An 18,591-nucleotide genomic window follows, 5' to 3' on the forward strand; every position below is an offset into this window, starting at 1 on the left:
GAAGCAAAACCCATTTCTCCCACACCAGTCTTTGAGCCACGCATTTAACACTCTAATTTTATTTGCCCTAGCCAAATTCGCTCGTGGCTCAGGTAATAATCCAGAGATTATTACCCTTGTGGTTCTACTTTTTAATTTGGCCCCTAGCTGCTCAAGCTCCCTCAGCAGAACCTCCTTCCTTGTCCTATCTATGTCGTTGGTACCAACATGGACCACGACAACTGGATCCTCCCCCTCCCACTCCAAGTTTCTCTCCAGTCCAGAGGAGATGTCCTTAACCCTGGCACCGGGCAGGCAACACAGCCTTCGGGACTCTCGCTCTCGGCTGCAAAGAACTCTATCTATCCCCCTAACGATACTATCCCCGACCACTACAACATTTCTTTTAACTCCCCCCACTTGAATGGCCCCCTGCTCCACGGTGCTGTGGCCAGGTTGCTCATCCTCCCCGCAGTCCCTGTTCCCATCCTCACAGGGAGTAAGAGCCTCGAACCTGTTGGACAAGTGCAATAATGCCCTCTGCCCCGATTCTAGATGGTGAATATCGCACCTTAGAAACTATAAACCACAGAGATTTAAGCTTAAAAAGGGAGAAATACTTACCAACCAATCACTTACCTGCTTTCTGGTGATGTCACACTTGGATTACTTTTTACCTCTCTCCTTCCCTCCGAGTTCCCAGACTGGAGACTGGTACGCCTTACCTGGTCTCTGGGACTTTTATAGCCCCGCTCTGCCGCTCGAGATTCCCGCCGACGCTGTGAGGCCTTACCTGGTCTCTGGGACTTTTATAGCCCCGCTCTGCCGCTCGAGTTTCCCGCCGACACTGTGAGGCCTTACCTGGTCTCTGGGACTTTTGTAGCCCAGTATGTTTTTGGCCCAATTAGGAAGGAGGCATTGCTGGATCTGGTGCTGGGGAATGAGGTGGTCCAGGTCGACCAAGTGTCTGTGGGAGAACACTTGGGTACGAGTAATCATCGTATCATAAGATATAGATTAGCAATGAAGAGGAGCAAGGAACAATCTAGAGTGGAATTTCTAAACTGGAATAGGACTAACTTCAATGGGATGCAAAAGGATCTAGCCAGGGTAAAATGGAACCAAAGACTGACAGGAGAAACTGTAACGGAACAATGGGTGATCTTTAAGGAGGAGATATTCCAAGTACAGGCTAGGTACATTCCAACAAGAGGGAAGGGTAAAGGAACCAAAGCAAGGGCTCTTTGGATGACAAGGGAGATAGAGAAGATGATGAAACAAAAAAAAAGAGGATTTATGATGAATATCAGGTGAATTCGTCAAGGGAGAACCAGACCAAATACAATGGGCCAGTAATTCCGGTCCCAACGCGTGAGTACGGACGGTGTACTCACGCGTGGGCCGGTTGGAAGTGCCGGATTTCAGCATGCACAGCGCATGCGCGGGAAACCGGCATTTCCTCTCCATCGAACCAAGGGGTTAAGAGGTCCAACGCGTGCACGCAGGACTCTGCGCGCACGCGTTGAACTTCCTTCGTTTTGACAGGTTTGCGCGTGTGCAAGGGCCTGGACTTTTTAGAAATGAAAAAGGAGGCGTAAGGAGTGGATTCTTGCAGGTAAGTGGTCTATTATTTAAAATTATTAAATTTTTTCCACAGCTTCATTGTTTTTAAGGGCTTTACAGTAAGGTAAGTTTATTTTTAGACCCGATTTCGTAAAAAATTATTTTTTTCAAAAATTTTATTAATTGTTTTAAATAGTTTTTTTAAAGTTATTTATGGTTTATTTAGTTATTGGGATTTTTTTTTAATTTTAATTAAAGTTAAACTAGTCTTTTGGGCGCCCGTACTTTTCATGAGTTTGACAGTCTTTACTATTAAACTCATGAATGAGTTTCCCCTCCACTGATTGGCTGCAGAGTGCTCACCTGATCCCAGCCGGCACATCGCACTAACTACGCCGCTGGATCAGGTAAGCACATCGCGCCGACATCGGAACCGGGCCAGTGACAGGAAATGCAAGCAGGCCCGGGCTTCAGATGTCGGCGCACAGGGTGAGTGCACATCGGGGGCTTGCACGCGCGGCAAGCACCCGATCCTAATTTCTGGCCCAACAAGTTGAGAGGGGAAGTGAAGATGAAAATAAGATTGGCAAAGAGAGAATATGAGAGTAGAATGGCGGTTAACATAAAAGAGAACCCAAAAATCTTCTACCGGCATGTAAACAGTAAGCGGGTAGTAAGAGGCATGGTGGGACCTATTAGAGACAAAGAAGGTGATATATTCTTAGAGGCACAGGGCAAGGCTAGAATACTCAATGAGTATTTGTATTGGTGTTTACTAAGGAGTTGGATGCTGACAAAATATCAGTAGAAGTGGAAAAGGTAGAAGCAATGGAAGGGGTGAAAATTGATCGACAGGATTTACTAGAAAGGCTGGGTATGCTTAGAGTGGATAAGTCGCCTGGTCCAGATGGCTTGCATCCCAGGTTGCTAAGGGGATTGGGGGAGGAGATAGTGGAAGGGCTTGCCATAATTTTCCAATCTTCCCTGGATGTGGGGGAGGTGCCTGAGGATTGGAAAGTGGCAAATGTGACACCATTGTTCAAGAAAGGGTGCAAGGACAATCCTAGTAACTACAGGCCAGTGAGTTTAACATCAGTGGTGGGTAAAGTTTTAGAATCAATTATCAAGGAAAAAATTAACGGGCACTTGGAGAGGTTTAAGCTAATTAAGAAGTGCCAACACAGATTTGTAAAAGGCAGATTGTGTTTGACAAATCTAATTGAATTTTTTGATGACATAACAGGGAGGATTGATGAAGGGAATGCAGTGGATGTTGTCTACATGGATTTTTGGAAGGCGTTTGACAAAGTACCACATAGAAGGCTGGTTAACAAAATTGAGGCTCATGGAATAGGTGGGTCAGTGGCAGATTGGATAAGAAATTGGCTTAAAGGCAGAAAACAGTGAGTTGTGGTAAATGGCTGTTTTTCAGACTGGAGGATGGTAGACAGTGGTGTTCCGCAAGGGTCAGTGCTGGGGCCACTGCTTTTTTTGATATATATAAATGACCTGGATATTGGAATACAGAATAGAATTTCTAAATTTGCTGATGACACCAAACTTGGGGTGTGGCAAACAGTGAGAATGATATCAATCGACTGCAACAGGACATAGAAAGGCTAGCAGAATGGGCAGACAAGTGGCAGTTGGAATTTAATACAGAGAAGTGTGAGGTGATGCATTTTGGTAGAAGGAACAAGGAGAGGCAATATATACTTAATGGCACAGTTTTAAAGAGTGTGCAGGGACAGAGGGACCTGGGAGTTAATGTGCATAGGTCCCTGAAGGTGCCAGGACATATTGAAAGAGTGGTTAGCAAATTATATGGGATCTTGGGCTTCATAAATAGAGGTATTGAGTACAAAAGTAGAGAAATTATGCTGAACCTTTATAAAGCACTGGTTAAACCACAGCTGGAGTATTGCATCCAGTTCTGATCACCACACTTTAGGAAGGATGTGAAGGCCCTTGTGAGGGTGCTGAGGAGATTTACCAGAATGGTTCCGAGGATGGGGGATTTTAGCTACAAGGACAGTTTGGAGAAGCTGAATTTGTTTTCATTAGCACAAAGGAGGTTGAGGGGTGATTTGATAGAGGTGTACAAGATTATGACGGGTTTGGATAGGCTAGACGGGGAAAGGCTGTTCCCACTAGTTGATGGTACAGGGACTAGGGAATACAGATTTATGGTTTTGGGTAAGAGATACAGGGGGGATGTGAGGAAAAACTTTATTACGCAGCGAGTGGTGAGGACCTGGAATTCATTACTGACGGAAGTGGTGGAAGTGGATACACTCCATGTTTTCACGGGGAGACTGGATAGGCACTTGAGGGAAATAAACTTGCAGGGCTACGGGGATAGAGCGGGGGAATGGGACTGACTGGATTGCTCTACAGAGATCCAGCATGGACTCGATGGGCTGAATGGCCCCCTTCTGTGCTGTATGACATCACACTAACGGAAACTTTATAGAAACATTGAATAAAACACCGAAGTGGTTACCCTTGTGAATCTACTTGTGTGTCATCTTTCTCTTACACATGCTTCTACGAGGTGCTACCCCTGTGGCTTCAACAGAGGTAGAGGCAGCCTGCTCACTTCCCTGCTGCGACTGCTTAGACACTCTTGGCGGATGTCCTCTGGGCTTTGTTGTCTCAGATGGCCCCGCCAAAGTCTGCCCCTCCTGCGACAGTGCAGGGAAAGACTTAGCCACCGCTTTCCGAGGAGGCATCTGGGGCTCTGACTGAGGGGGTGGCAGTGGGGGAGAAATGTGAGCACTTTGAGAGGAGCCCACACTTCCATGTGCCCTCTCACCATCATCCCTCTCATGGGCCACCAGCACTTCCCTGCTAGCAAGGAGCTGGAGAGCACCTTGCTGCACATCAGTGGGGCCATGAGGACCCACGTCTATGTTGACATCCCTCCTAAAGAGGTGGTCTATGAGCCTCTGCCATCTATCCTCCATAGATAGCCATCTATTCTCCATAGAGATCATGTGCTCCTGTGAGTGGCGCATTATCTGCTCCATACAGGTGGCCATCCTATCCATGGAAGAGCATACAGTCGCCATGCCTGCGACACGGTGGCACCCATGTTGGAGATGGAATCTGCCATTCTCTGAACATTTGCAGACATCGCACTCGCAAAACCTGTCAGAGCCCCCTGCACTTCTTGCTGCACCTCCAGGATCACCCTCTTTCTGGATGGCCCCTGAGGCTCAGCGTCTGCATGCAACTGAGCAGAGCTGGAAGTGTCCTGTGCCCTCTGGCGAGGAGTCTCCACTGCTGTCCACCATCTGCTCTTGCTCACTTGTGAGTTGTGAGACACCAGGTGACAACACTATTCTGTCTTATGTGGGACCCACCGAGGTGTACGTATCTGCGCTGGTGCTGGGTGCGCTTATGTCTGGTGACAGTGCGCCCTCAGAGGCTGTAGGCTCCTCTGAGGACTCGTCTTCCCCTTGTTCCTGGACAGTGGGGGGAGGGGGGGCAGTGCTCTTGATGGAGATAAGAGATGAGTTACATATGTCATATGAAGAATGGGTACAGATACCATTATGCACATGATGACCATTCACTGGCTGCTGACATCAATCACCATATGAGTGACTGCTGTATGCCATGTAGCTGTATGATATATAATTCCTTCACCAGGTTGCTGAGATGTCCCCCTCTCTCCGTCTCCCACATCTAGCTGCTCGGCGACTCCCGAAACTACTAAGGCAGCCTCCTCTGCTGTTGTTAGGGTCGCCAATAATGGCGGGCCACTTCCGGTTTTCTCACTCTCCCTCTTATTGTGGGCTCTCCTTTCCTGAGTGAGAGTGCTGGAATGAGTGTAAGAAATGGATGGGTTAGATCTTTAGAGGGAGACTATGATGGAGTGAGGTGCCAAAGCCAAGTGGCCTCCTTGTGTGTTGTTAGTTGGCATTTAAACTAATTCGGCAGGGGGATGGGATACAGAGTGGAGCTATAGTAGGGGGTGATGTACAGCCAAATAAGGAGGAAAAAACAAGTCAGCAGGGAAGGCAGAGCAAAGATGTGAAGGCAAAAGGGAATATGGCAGGGCTGGAAGGCATTTATTTTAATGCAAGGAGTCTTGCAAATAAGGTGGATGAACTGAAGTTGTTGTTGAACACATGGGAGTACGATATTGTTGCTATCACGGAGACATGGTTGAGGGAGGGTCAGGACTGGCAGCTAAATATTCCGGGGTATAGAATCTTCAGGCGAGACAGAGGGGGGTGTAAAAGGGGAGGGGGTGTTGCAATATTAATTAAGGAGTCTATTACTGCTGTAAGGAGGGATGATATATTAGCGGGTTCCTCTAATGAGGCCATATGGGTAGAACTTAAAAACAAAAAGGGGTCAAGCACCTTGCTGGGAGTGTACTATAGGCCCCCAAACAGCCAGGGGGAGATAGAGGAACAGATATGCAGGCAGATATCAGAAAAGTGTGAAAATAATAGGGTAGTAATAGTGGGGGATTTCAACTTCCCCAATATAAATTGGGATAGTCAGAGTGTGAAAGGCTTGGAGGGAGCAGAATTCTTAAAGTGCATCCAGGAAAGCTTTTTGAGCCAACATGTAGAAAGTCCTACAAGAGAGGGGGCGGTACTGGACCTAATTCTAGGGAATGTAGCCGGGCAGGTGGTGGAAGTGTCTGTAGGAGAGCATTTTGGCGATAGTGACCACAATTTGGTGAGATTTAAGGTGGTCATGGAAAAAGACAAAGACGGCCCGGAAATCAGGGTTCTAAATTGGGGGAAGGCCGATTTTAATAAGATAAAGCAGGATCTGGCAAAAGTGGACTGGGAGCAGCTACTTATAGGAAAATCCACATCAAAACAGTGGGAGGCTTTCAGAAGGAAAATAGAGAGAGTACAACACCAACATGTTCCTGTAAAGGTCAAGGGTGGGACCAACAAGCAAAGGGAACCTTGGATGACAAAGGATATACAAAAATGCATTAGGAAAAAAAGGGGGGCTTTTGGCAGTTACAAAAGACAAAAGACGGTGGAAGCCCTAGGGGAGTATAAGAGGTGCAGGGGCATACTTAAAAAGGAAATTAGGAGGGCGAGGAGGGGCCATGAAATAACACTGGCGAGCAAAATAAAGGAAAATCCTAAGTTGTTTTATAAGTATATTAAGGGCAAGAGGATAACCAGGGAAAGGGTAGGGCCCATTAGGGACCAAAGTGGCAAGCTGTGTGTAGAGCCAGATGAAGTAGGTGGGGTTTTAAATAAATTTTTTGCCTCAGTGTTCACTATGGAGAAAGACGATGTAGACATAGAAGTCGGGCAAGGGGACTGTGACATACTTGAACATATTAGCATCGAGGGGGAGGAGGTACTAGCGGTTTTAGCAGGCCAAAAAGTGGATAAATCCCCAGGCCCGGACGAGATGTATCCCAGGCTGTTGTGTGAGGCAAAGGAGGAGATTGCAGGGGCTCTGACACAAATTTTCAGAACCTCTCTGGCCACAGGGGATGTACCAGAGGACTGGAGAACAGCTAACGTAGTACCATTATTCAAGAAGGGTAGCAGGGATAAACCAGGGAATTACAGGCCAGTGAGCCTAACATCTGTGGTAGGGAAATTATTGGAAAAAATTCTGAGGGACAAAATTAGTCTCCACTTGGAGAGGCAAGGATTAATCGGGGATAGTCAGCATGGCTTTGTCAAGGGTAAATCATGTCTGACCAATCTGATTGAATTTTTTGAGGGGGTGACTAGGTGTGTGGATGAGGGAAATGCTGTGGATGTGGTTTACATGGACTTCAGTAAAGCTTTTGACAAGGTCCCGCATAGGAGACTGGTCAAGAAGGTAAGAGCCCATGGGATCCAGGGGGCCTTGGCATGTTGGATCCTAAACTGGCTGAGTGGCAGGAGGCAGAGGGTGATGGTCGAAGGTTGCTTTTGTGACTGGAAGCCTGTGTCCAGTGGGGTACCTCAGGGATCGGTGCTGGGTCCCTTGCTGTTTGTGATCTACATTAATGATTTGGATGAGAATGTAAAGGGTATGATCAGTAAGTTCGCGGATGACACGAAAATTGGTGGGGTGGTAAATTGCGAGGAGGAAAGCCTCAGGCTACAGGACGATATTAACGGGTTGGTCAGATGGGCGGAAAAGTGGCAAATGGAATTTAACCAGGAAAAGTGCGAGGTGATGCATTTTGGACGGACAAATAAGGCAAGGGAATACACAATGAGTGGTAGGACCCTAGGAAGTACAGAGGGTCAGAGGGACCTTGGTGTACATGTACATAGATCCCTGAAGGCAGCGGAACAGGTAGATAAGGTGGTTAAAAAGGCTTATGGGATACTTGCCTTCATTAGCAGAGGCATAGAATATAAGAGCAGGGAGGTTATGATGGAGCTGTACAAAACGCTGGTGAGGCCACAGCTGGAGTACTGTGTGCAGTTCTGGTCGCCTCACTATAGGAAGGATGTGATTGCTTTGGAGAGGGTGCAGAGAAGATTCACCAGGATGTTACCTGGGATGGAGCGCCTCAGCTATGAAGAAAGACTCAACAGGCTGGGGTTGTTTTCCTTGGAGCAAAGGAGGCTGAGGGGGGACCTGATTGAGGTGTACAAAATGATGAGGGGCATAGATAGGGTAGATAAAGAGGAACTTTTCCCCTTAGTAGGGGGGTCAATAACAAGGGGGCACAGATTCAGGGTAAGGGGCAGGAGATTTAGGGGGGATTTGAGGAGGAACTTTTTCACCCAGAGGGTGGTTGGAAGCTGGAACTCACTGCCTGAAAGGGTGGTAGAGGCAGGAACCCTCACAACATTCAAGAAGCATTTGGATGAGCACTTGAAATGCCATTGCATACAAGGCTATGGACCAAATGCTGGAAAATGGGATTAGACTGGACAGGGAGGGATGGGCGGCGCAGACACGATGGGCCGAAGGGCCTCTTTCTGTGCTGTAAAACTCTATGGCCTAGAAATTCACTGGCCTTAGCGCCGCTTTTGAGGCGCTAGAGGGCCTAGCGCCGAAGTTATGGCCAGTTTAGAAATTGACAGGGGCCCTAAATCGGCGTTAGGCCGGTAGCGCTGCGCCGGCACCGATGACGTCATCGGTGTGCGCAGCGTCCCGGTTGCCATGGTAACCCGCCCGAACTCGGAAATTGAGTTGCGGCCGCCTCGCCCGTGGCAGCCGCAAGCAACGTTCTGGCAGAGATGCCTTACAGAACTTTGCGCCGGCGCATTAAAGGCCCCGCGGCGGCCGGCCGCTTTCCCGCTGGCCGCCTGGCCGCAGCTCCCTCCCCGGACTTCCCCCCCCCCACCCCGGAACAGAAGCAAGCCCGGCACTTGTCCGAGGTGCCGGGCTCATTTTTAAAAAGATTATCGCGGGCCGCGGCTGGGTGCAGGCAGCTCCTCCTTAACGGAAGGAGGAGGCCTGCACTTCCCGAGCCTGCCGCACCGCAGCGGGCGCCGCAGCGCCGGAATAGCGCCGCAATGCGGCGCGTGGCGCCAGTTTTGAGGCGCTGAGACCCCTCAGTAGCGCCGGCAGCCGTTTGGGCGCGGCGCTACTGAATTTTTGGCGCGCGCAGGGGGACTTAGCGCCGGCACTAACTTCCGGCGCTAAAGCCCTCGCTGCGCCAAAACCGAATTTCTAGGCCTATGACTCTATGGCTCTATGATTTCATTAGGATGAGGGTGAGTGTGTGGGGTGGCTAGTCAGATGGGGATGTGATAATGTAGATAGATTGAGAGGGATGGGTGGACGTGCAAGGTATGTTGGTGTGAGTAAGGATGTGCAGCAGCAGGGTTGGGAAGGCAGAGTGATGGGGACGTAATGAGAGGCGCAGCAGGATGAAATTGAGTGTGGCTTTGTATTCACCTTTCCTGATCTAATGAGATTATGGAAACATTTCCGACACTGCACCCAGGTCCTCCTCACAACACCCCTGCTGTTTACCACCTCAGCTATTTGGAACCAGGCTCTTTTGGTCTCCTGGGGAGATCTCTTCCGCCCATTAGAAGGGAAGAGGACCTCCCTGCATGCTCTTAATCCCTCCACAAGCATATGGAGGGAGTCAACGGAGAACCTGGGTGCAGCCCTCTGCCTCTGTTCAGTCATCTCTGGAAATGTTTGCAACACTCCAATGGTGCAGTGTGCTGCCTGCACACTCCTAGGTGAACCTTCAAATGCAATGTGGCCATGGCTCCTTTAAATATCCCGACTGAAAACACATCAGACCCACACCATTTAATGGGGCCCGGTAATGCTCAGGACGGGCTTACTAGGCCCCATTAAAGCAAAGTTGATTTCAGGAGCAGAATGCAATCAACAATGAGGTTGTGACCCGCCATGGCAATCGCCCGCACCCGATCTGCCCAGGTAAACAAAATTCCGGCCAAAGAGTTTTGATAGGATAAACAGAGAATACATAAATAAATTGTATTTATTAAACGCCTTCAACGTAGTAAAACATCCCAAGGCACTTCACAGGAGTGTTATCAAACAAAATTTGATATTGAGCCACATAAGGAGATATTAGGAAAGGTAACCAAAAGCTTTAAGTGTCTTGGGATGTTTGAATGCTATATAAATGCACGTTCTAGTTGTTGTTGGTCAAAGAGGTAGGTTTTAAGGTGCATCTTAAAACAGAAGAGGGAGGTAGAGGCGGATAAGTTTAGAAAAGGAATTCCAGAGCTTAGGCCTAAATAACAGTTACCTATGTAGGAGCGAAGGAAATTGGGGATACACAAGAGGCCAGAATTGGAGGAACGCCAAGCTCTCGGAGGGTTGTAGGGCTAGAGGAGGTTACAGAGAGAGGGATGGGCAAGGTAAGTGGGGCAGATAGGAGGAAATTCCCTTGGGGACCTGGGCCCTGAAAGCCTGCTGCCACTTGTACGTGGAAGGTGTTGTATCCGTGTGTTAATAGAGACACTGAAGGCAGGAGTTGGTTTCACAGGTGTTTACTGAACAAAGTCTGGAGGTGAACTAACTGATACAACACAATATACAGGCTTATGTAGCCCAAGTGGCCATTACCGGCACTACAGTACACAAGGGGCTCTTAGCCAACCAGTACATAAAATTTTAAGTAATCATTAATTACATGTTACAAGAACAATAATCTACACATTGCTGCAGTTAATCAATTATAAGTCAATCTCTCTGGAGGCTTCCTGACTCGGTCCGGATAACGCCTCGGTGGTGTAGTAGTTTCTGGTGGTGTAGTAGGTTCTTTTGGCAAGGCTGATTCGGCTTGAATGCCAGTGTCGGGTTCATCTGGTTCCAGTATCACCGGATCGGAGGTAGATACTATGGGAATCTCTACTTCATCATTAGGCGTATAGAGTTGTGGTGTAGGTTGTCCCTTTTCGGATGACTCTATGATCTGGTCAGCATGGCGCCTTATTATGCTTTCTCCAATGTCCACGGTATACATCAGCGGTCCTAATCGTGTGCAAATAGTTCCAGGCTGCCATTTCTCGGTACGGTAGTCCCGGGCCAAAACTTGTTGACCTATCTGGAAGGTTCCAGTTGGCCTTTCATTCATGCCTTGAAATTGTCGGTTCTCCACGTCGCTTCTGATGTTTGGCTTGATCAAATCCAGCCGGCATCTTAGGCTTCTATTGATGAACATCATGGCGGGAGTTTGGTTTGTAACCATATGTGTTGCATTCCTGTATGCAAACAAGAATTTATCTCCCTTATGCTGAAGTTTTATGTCTTCATTACCCATGGCCTTTATGGCCTTCTTGAAGGTCTGGACAAACATAGAAACATAGAAACATAGAGATAGGAACAGGAGTAGGCCATTCGGCCCTTCGAGCCTGCTCCGCCATTCAATGAGATCATGGCTGATCTTCGTCTGAGATCATAGCTGATCTTACCAGTTCAGTACCCCGTCCCCGCCTTTTCTCCGTAACCCTTAATCCCCTTAGCCTTCAGAAATATATCCAATTCTCTCTTGAAAATATTTATTGAATTAGCCTTCACAGCCCTCTGTGGCAGGGAATTCCACAGGCTCACCACTCTTTGACCTTTCAGCCAATCCATTGGTGGCGGGATGGTATGGGGCGGACGTGTAGTGCTTAACCCCATTGTTTTTTAAGAACTTCCTGAATTCTTCGGACACAAATTGCGGTCCATTATCAGAACAGATCTGTTCAGGCAGCCCATTCCTGGCAAATATGGTCCTTAGTACTGTGATGGTTTTTACCGTGGTGGTGGAGGACATCTTTATTACCTCCGGCCACTTGGAGTGTGCATCAACCGCGATTAAGAACATTGAGTCCATAAATGGACCAGCAAAGTCGATGTGTACCCTTTGCCATGGAGATGAGGGCCACTCCCATGGATGTAGAGGGGCTTGTGGTGGAGCGTTTTGGACCTTCTGGCATCCTAGGCAGCTCTTGGTCATTTCTTTGATGTCTCCATCGATACCTGGCCACCATACAAACGCCCTGGCTAGGTTCTTCATTTTCACTCCACCCAGATGCCCCTCGTGAAGCTCCTTTAGCACTTTATCCTGGAGTTTGGGTGGAATCACCACTCTGGATCCACACATCAAGGTTCCTCGGCACACTGACAGCTGTTCTCTTCTTTGCGAGAATGCTGGCAACAGTGGTTCGCCATGTGCTGGCCATCCCTTCACTGTTAAATCGTAGACTCGTGAGAGAGTCGGGTCATTTCTCGTTTCCCTTTCAATGGCAGAATTTGTTACTGGTAGACATTCAACTATGGTAGAGTGGAACATCTACACTGGGTCTACTGTAGGTGCCTCTTCTACCGTTGGCAACGGTAGGCGCGATAAACTGTCAGCATTGCCATGCTGTTTTGATCCTTTGTATTCTATGTCATATTGGTGTGCCCCTAGAAAAAAGGACCACCTCTGTAGCCTTTGCGCTGTCATAATGGGAACACCCTTTTTAGGGTTGAATATGGAGATGAGGGGTTGATGGTCAGTCAACAAGGTAAATTTTGGTCCGTGTAGGTAATGGTTGAATTTCTTCGCTCCCCATACCAGGCTGAGTGCTTCCCTGTCGATTTGGGCATAGTTACGCTCAGCTGAGTTCAATGAGCGTGACGCAAAAGCTATCGGCCGTTCCGAGCCATCAGGGAATCTATGCGATAATACCGCTCCTACGCCGTAAGGGGATGCATCGCACGCCATTCGGATTGGCAGTGATGGGTTGTAATGAGCCAAAACTTCCTTGGACGTGATTAAGTCTTTGCATTTATGGAAGGCACGTTTACAGTCTTCGCTCCATTTCCAAATTACTCCTGTTTGTAGCAGTTCATTAAGAGGGTGCAGAAGAGTTGATAAGTTCGGTAAAAATTTATGATAGTAATTTATCAATCCCAGGAACGACCTTAATTGTGAAACATTTTCAGGTGCTGGGGCTTTTATGACCGCTTCAATTTTTTCGGTGACTTATGCAACCCTTCCTTATTAATTATGTGGCCACAATATGATATTTGTTTCTGGAAAAATTCGCACTTGGGGCGATTTGATCGTAGGCCCCATTCTCTCAGCCTAGTGAGCACCTGCTCCAAATTGGCAAGGTGCTCATTGTCATTTTCTCCTGTTACAAGGATGTCGTCTAGGTAGCATTGAGTCCCCGGAATCCCTTGGAGGACTTGCTCCATAGCTCTTTGCCAGATAGCTGGAGCTGATGCTACTCTGAAAACCAGTCGATTGTACTGGTACAGGCCTTTGTGTGTATTTATCATGAGATACTTTCTAGAGGCCTCTTCAACCTCCATCTGTAGATATGCCTGTGCCAGGTCAATTTTGGTGAAACGTTTCATAAGAACATAAGAACATAAGAAATAGGAGCAGGAGTAGGCCAATCGGCCCCTCGAGCCTGCTCCACCATTCAATAAGATCATGGCTGATCTGATCCTAACCTCAAATCTTCTATCACTCTGCATCCACCCGAACCCATGTGATCTCCCGGGAGAGGCGAAAAACCAGATAAAGACCCAATGGCCAATTTGGGAGAAAAAAATCTGGGAAATTCCTCTCCGACCCATCTCGGCGATCGAAATTCTTCCAGGAGATCACTCTGTCCCTATATTTTCTACAGTACTTACCTTCTGTAAAGGCGATCTCCACCCCAGCCAGGAACAGGAATAAAACCATCTCCTGAAATCTAACAGAATTAGAACACAGTAGGAGCAGAACAAGGCTACACGGCCCCTGGGCCCGCTCCACTACCCACAGGGCCATGACCATTCCGAACCCAGACTCATGTCCAATTTCCTGCCCGCTCCCCGTAACCCTTAATTCCCTTTACTTCTAGGAAACTATCTATTTCTGTTTTAAATTTATTTAATGATGTAGCTCCCACAGCTTTCTGGGGCAGCAAATTCCACAAACCTACCACCCTCTGAGTGAAGAAGTTTCTCCTCATCTCAGTTTTGAATGAGCAGCCCCTTATTTTAAGATTATGCCCCCTAGTTCTAGTTTCACCCATCATTGGGAACATCCTCACCGCATCCACCCGATCAAGCCCCTTCACAATCTTATATGTTTCAATAAGATCGCCTCTCATTCTTCTGAACTCCAATGAGTAGAGTCCCAATCTACTCAACCTCTCCTCATATGACCACCCCCTCATCCCCGGGATTAACCGAGTGAACCTTCTTTGTACTGACTCGAGAGCAAGTATGTCTTTTCTTAAGTATGGACACCAAAACTGTATGCAGTATTCCAGGTGCGGCCTCACCAATACCTTGTACAACTGCAGCAATACCTCCCTGTTTTTATATTCCAACCCCCTAGCAATAAAAGCCAACATTCCATTGGCCTTCTTGATCACTTGCTGCACCTGCGTACTAACTTTTTGAGTTTCGTGCACCAGGACCCCCAGATCCCTTTGTACTACAGTACTTTCCAGTTTCTTGCCATTAAGATAATAACTTGCTCTATGATTTTTCCTGCCAAAGTGCATAACTTCACACTTTCCAGTATTGTATTCCATCTGCCAAATCTCTGCCCACTTACTTAGCCTGTCTATGTCCCTTTGCAGGTTTTTTATGTCCTCCTCACTCACTACTTTCCGTCCCATCTTTGTATCATCTGCAAACTTTGATATGTTACACTCGGTCCCCTCCTCCAAATCGTTAATATAGATTGTAAAGAGTTGGGGACCCAGCACTGACCCCTGCGGAACACCACTAGTTACTGGTTGCCAATCTGAGGCGAAAATATCTTCTATCCTCGGAAGAGGATACTGTACCGTGTGAAGGACTGGGTTTACAGTCACCTTGAAGTCTCCACAGATGCGAATTTTTCTCTGTTCTTCAGATTTATCATTATTGAACGTTTTCTTCATGACCGGGACGATGGGTGTTGCCCACTCGCTCCAATCTATCTTGGATAATATGCCTGCCTTTTCCAAATTCTCCAGCTCTGCCTCGACTGCTGGACGAATTGCATATGGCACCGGCCTTGCCTTAAAAAACTTGGGAATTGCCGCATCTTCCACTTTTATTGAGGCGGTGATGCCTTTCAAGGTTCCTAGTTTCTCTTGAAACACTTCCTTGGCGTTGGTCAAGATGTCTTTTAATCGTTCAGGTATGACGTCATCATCATTTTTTTTCTTACTGGTCACCGTCAGTGCCTGAATGGAGTGCCAGTCTAAACGTATCTTCCTGATCCATTCACATCCCAACAGCGGTGGACCACCATCTTGTAGAACGTATAAATACAACTTCTGTATTTCCTTGCCGTTGTATACAACAGGCACCCTTATTTTTCCTTTGGGGTATACTTTCTGCCCGTATATGTTTTCAAGATAATGGATGTGTCTTTTAAAGGTATATGCGGAAATAGCCGCTCGTAATCCCGTCGATTTATGGCGGTCAGAGCTGATCCTGTATCTAGCTCCATTTTAACTGGGGACCCTGCTATCGTGAGGGTAACCCAAATGGTCTGGTAATCTTCTTTGGCAATTACATTATGTAATTTGAGACAACTTAGTCTCTTGTTTCCGGAGTCGCTATCGCTCTTCTGGTCTTCGGAGCTACTGTGCGTCATCATTTGTGCCTTTCTGTACTTTTCTTTATTGATTTTTTTTTTCCTGTCCGTGGATTTTTTTTGTCCAGATCGGCACACCCGTGCAATGTGTCCAATCTTTCCGCATTGCCTGCATGCTTTGTCCTTGAACCAGCAGTCCCTCTGGTCATGGGTGGATCTGCCGCAGCGATAACATCTCTTCAAACGCTGTGTCATTTCATGGGTGCCGAAGTCCTGTGTCTTTTGCTGTATCTCTGCAGCTCCTCTTGCGGCTGCTTCGTATTGAAAGCCTTGTCCAGTGTCAAATCTTTCTCAGAAAGCAGCCTTTTCTGTGTTCCTTCACTTAGGAGACCGCAGACGAATTTGTCTCGAAGAGAATCTGCCAGTCCTGCCCCAAATTGGCAGTGCTTTGATAGCTTTCTTAATTCGGTGAGGTAATCAGCGTTACTTTCATTCTTGTGCTGATTCCTCTTGAAGAATTTGAATCGTTCCGCTATCAGCAGCGGTGTTGGGTTTAAGTGCTCCTGTAGGGTATCAACAATTTCCTTAAAATTCTTGTCCTTTGGTTTGGCTGGAGTGATTAAGTTTTGTAACAGCCTGTATGTCTTTGCGCCCATTAGATTTAGAAGTACTGACGCCTTTTTATCATTTTCTATTCCATTTGCTGTGCAATATACCTCCACTCTTTCCACATATGTGGTCCAATCCTCTATATCGTTATCAAAAGCATCAGTATTGCCAGCCTTAGGCATCCTGGAAAAAAAATGGTGCCACCCGCGCTTTCCCGCCGCTGCTGACAACGCTGTTTTCCGCGTTTAAAAAATTTTTTTTTTTTTATTTACAAGTGGAGACTCGTTCCCGCCGGACTCTCTGGGACTTTTCCCCCCCTCTGCTAGGTTCGAACGCCGACCTGCTTTGCAGCGCCGGCCGTCTTCCGAGTGCTCCCCCCCGTCTGTTTTTGCTTGCCTCCGCTGTCGCTGCTTGGCCTCACCACAGAGCCAGCCGATGGAGCCCCAGCCCGCCCAGGAAGGATTATTGCAGTACCTGCCACCAGCTTGGATAGCTGGTGAAACCACAGTTTTTTTTTTCTTGCTTTTCTTCGACTTTGGACGTCTGAGGAATCAATGTCCTTGAGGTGCTGCCAAATTGCAGGTAAGTCCATTTCCAATTCGTCGCCACTGTTGTATCCGTGTGTTAATAGAGACACTGAAGGCAGGAGTTGGTTTCACAGGTGTTTACTGAACAAAGTCTGGAGGTGAGCTAACTGATACAACACAATATATAGGCTTATATAGCCCGAGTGGCCATTACCGGCACTACAGTACACAAGGGGCTCTTAAAGGCACATAGGGCTAAAAATTCAGTTTGGGGCGCCAAGTTCGCCTGGGCGCCGGAATTACCGCTGCGCGCGGAGCCACTTGTGCCATCGGGAAATTCAGTTTCTGCACCCCAAATGGAAGCAGGCCGCTAGACGAGGCTTCCCGCGCCCTGCTTGGGGCACTGAAACTGAATATCGGCGCGCAAAGTGCCGCAGCGCCAACCGCTGCGGCATGGCACGCTGCGGTACTGCAGGCCTTCCTCCCACTGTTAAGGGGGAGGTGCCTGCAACAGCGCGATCCCTGCTCGCGAGTGCCGGCAAATGAGCCCGGCACCAAGGAGAAGTGCCGGGCTCTCGGGAAACAGCCGGCAATGCCGCGGGGGGGCGGGTGTAGGAGGCCGGGGACGGAGGTGCGGGCAGGCAGCCGCCGAAAAAGTGGCCGGCCGCACCTCCACCTTAACTAGCGCCACTACCGCCAAAGGTTGGCCCCTGTGTACTGGTCGCTATTTGCGGCCGGCGCGGAAGAGGCGGGCACGACCTAATGTGGCGTTCGGGGCAGTAGCGGGGCGCTGCACACACCGATGACATCATCGGTGGTGGCACAGCGCTACAGGCTAACGCCGCCATTAGCGCCCCGCTAAATATCACGGTGGTTGTGGCCAGTGGCGCTAAAGCCTCTGAGTGGCCTCTTTGGGCGCAAACTGGTGGCGCAAGCAACTGAATTTCTAGGCCATACACTACAGAAGGCAGGGAAGCAGTGGCCAGCAGTGGGTGCTGAGGCAGGGAGAGTTGTGGTGTTGATTTTGGGTGGGATTGCGGAGGAGAATTCCCCCACTACCTTGAATAGAAAAAGTTAATCAGAGCAGAATATCAAGTTAAACAATGCCTGTTGGACAATGGGACATAGACACAAACTGTCAAAAGGCAAGTTCAGGACTGATGACAGGAGGCACTTCTTCTGTAGGGATGGTGAATTTACCCTACAGAAACCTAGCATGGTCTTCTGGGTAGAGTAATGGAGCCAAATACTCTGAAATTATTCAAGAGGTTGTTTGATGCTGTGATGCCAGGATCTTAGGTTTCTATGGAAGGATGAAATCGATGGGCTGTACTGGCCATGCTAGACGTGCTCCTATCTAGTTATCCAGCAAGTTGTAGACTTATGCAAAATAATTCTTCGTGAAGCCGTTTGCTGTTTGAAGCCTTTACTTGAGCAAATTTTGTGAAACTGTAAACAAAGTTAAAGTATGTTTTGTACATAAACTGAGTACTATACATTCGATATTACATAAGATATAAACATATTTACAACGGTAGAATAGACTAATTGTATAACTAACTAACATTTGGACTCACTTCTGTAACTATCAAATATTAACCTTTTATAAACATATTATTGTCAAAATACTACTCTGACAACGTTGCTATTATGCTAACAAACAAAGATACTCACAGATATTGCGCTTGGCCTAACATATGAAATCAAATTATGTTGGATTATGAAACCCTCATGGAATCCTCCATTACTGCCAGGTTCTTCCTGGAATTCTACTTCCTGGGATTCTACTTCCTAGGTTACACAGGAAGAAAGGTACGAAGGTCAAATGACCACTCACAGGAAGAAAGGAACAAAGGTCAAATGGCCTCACACAGGAAGAAAGGAACAAAGGTCAAATGACCTGTTTCATACAAACACACTGCTAACACAATAACCACCACCAGAGGGTGCTACTGCATGTAAAAA

This window comes from Somniosus microcephalus, chromosome 2 (assembly GCF_052327205.1).
Source record: "Somniosus microcephalus isolate GS21.2 chromosome 2, FLI_Smic_1.0, whole genome shotgun sequence".
Taxonomy (NCBI): Eukaryota; Metazoa; Chordata; class Chondrichthyes; order Squaliformes; family Somniosidae; genus Somniosus; species Somniosus microcephalus.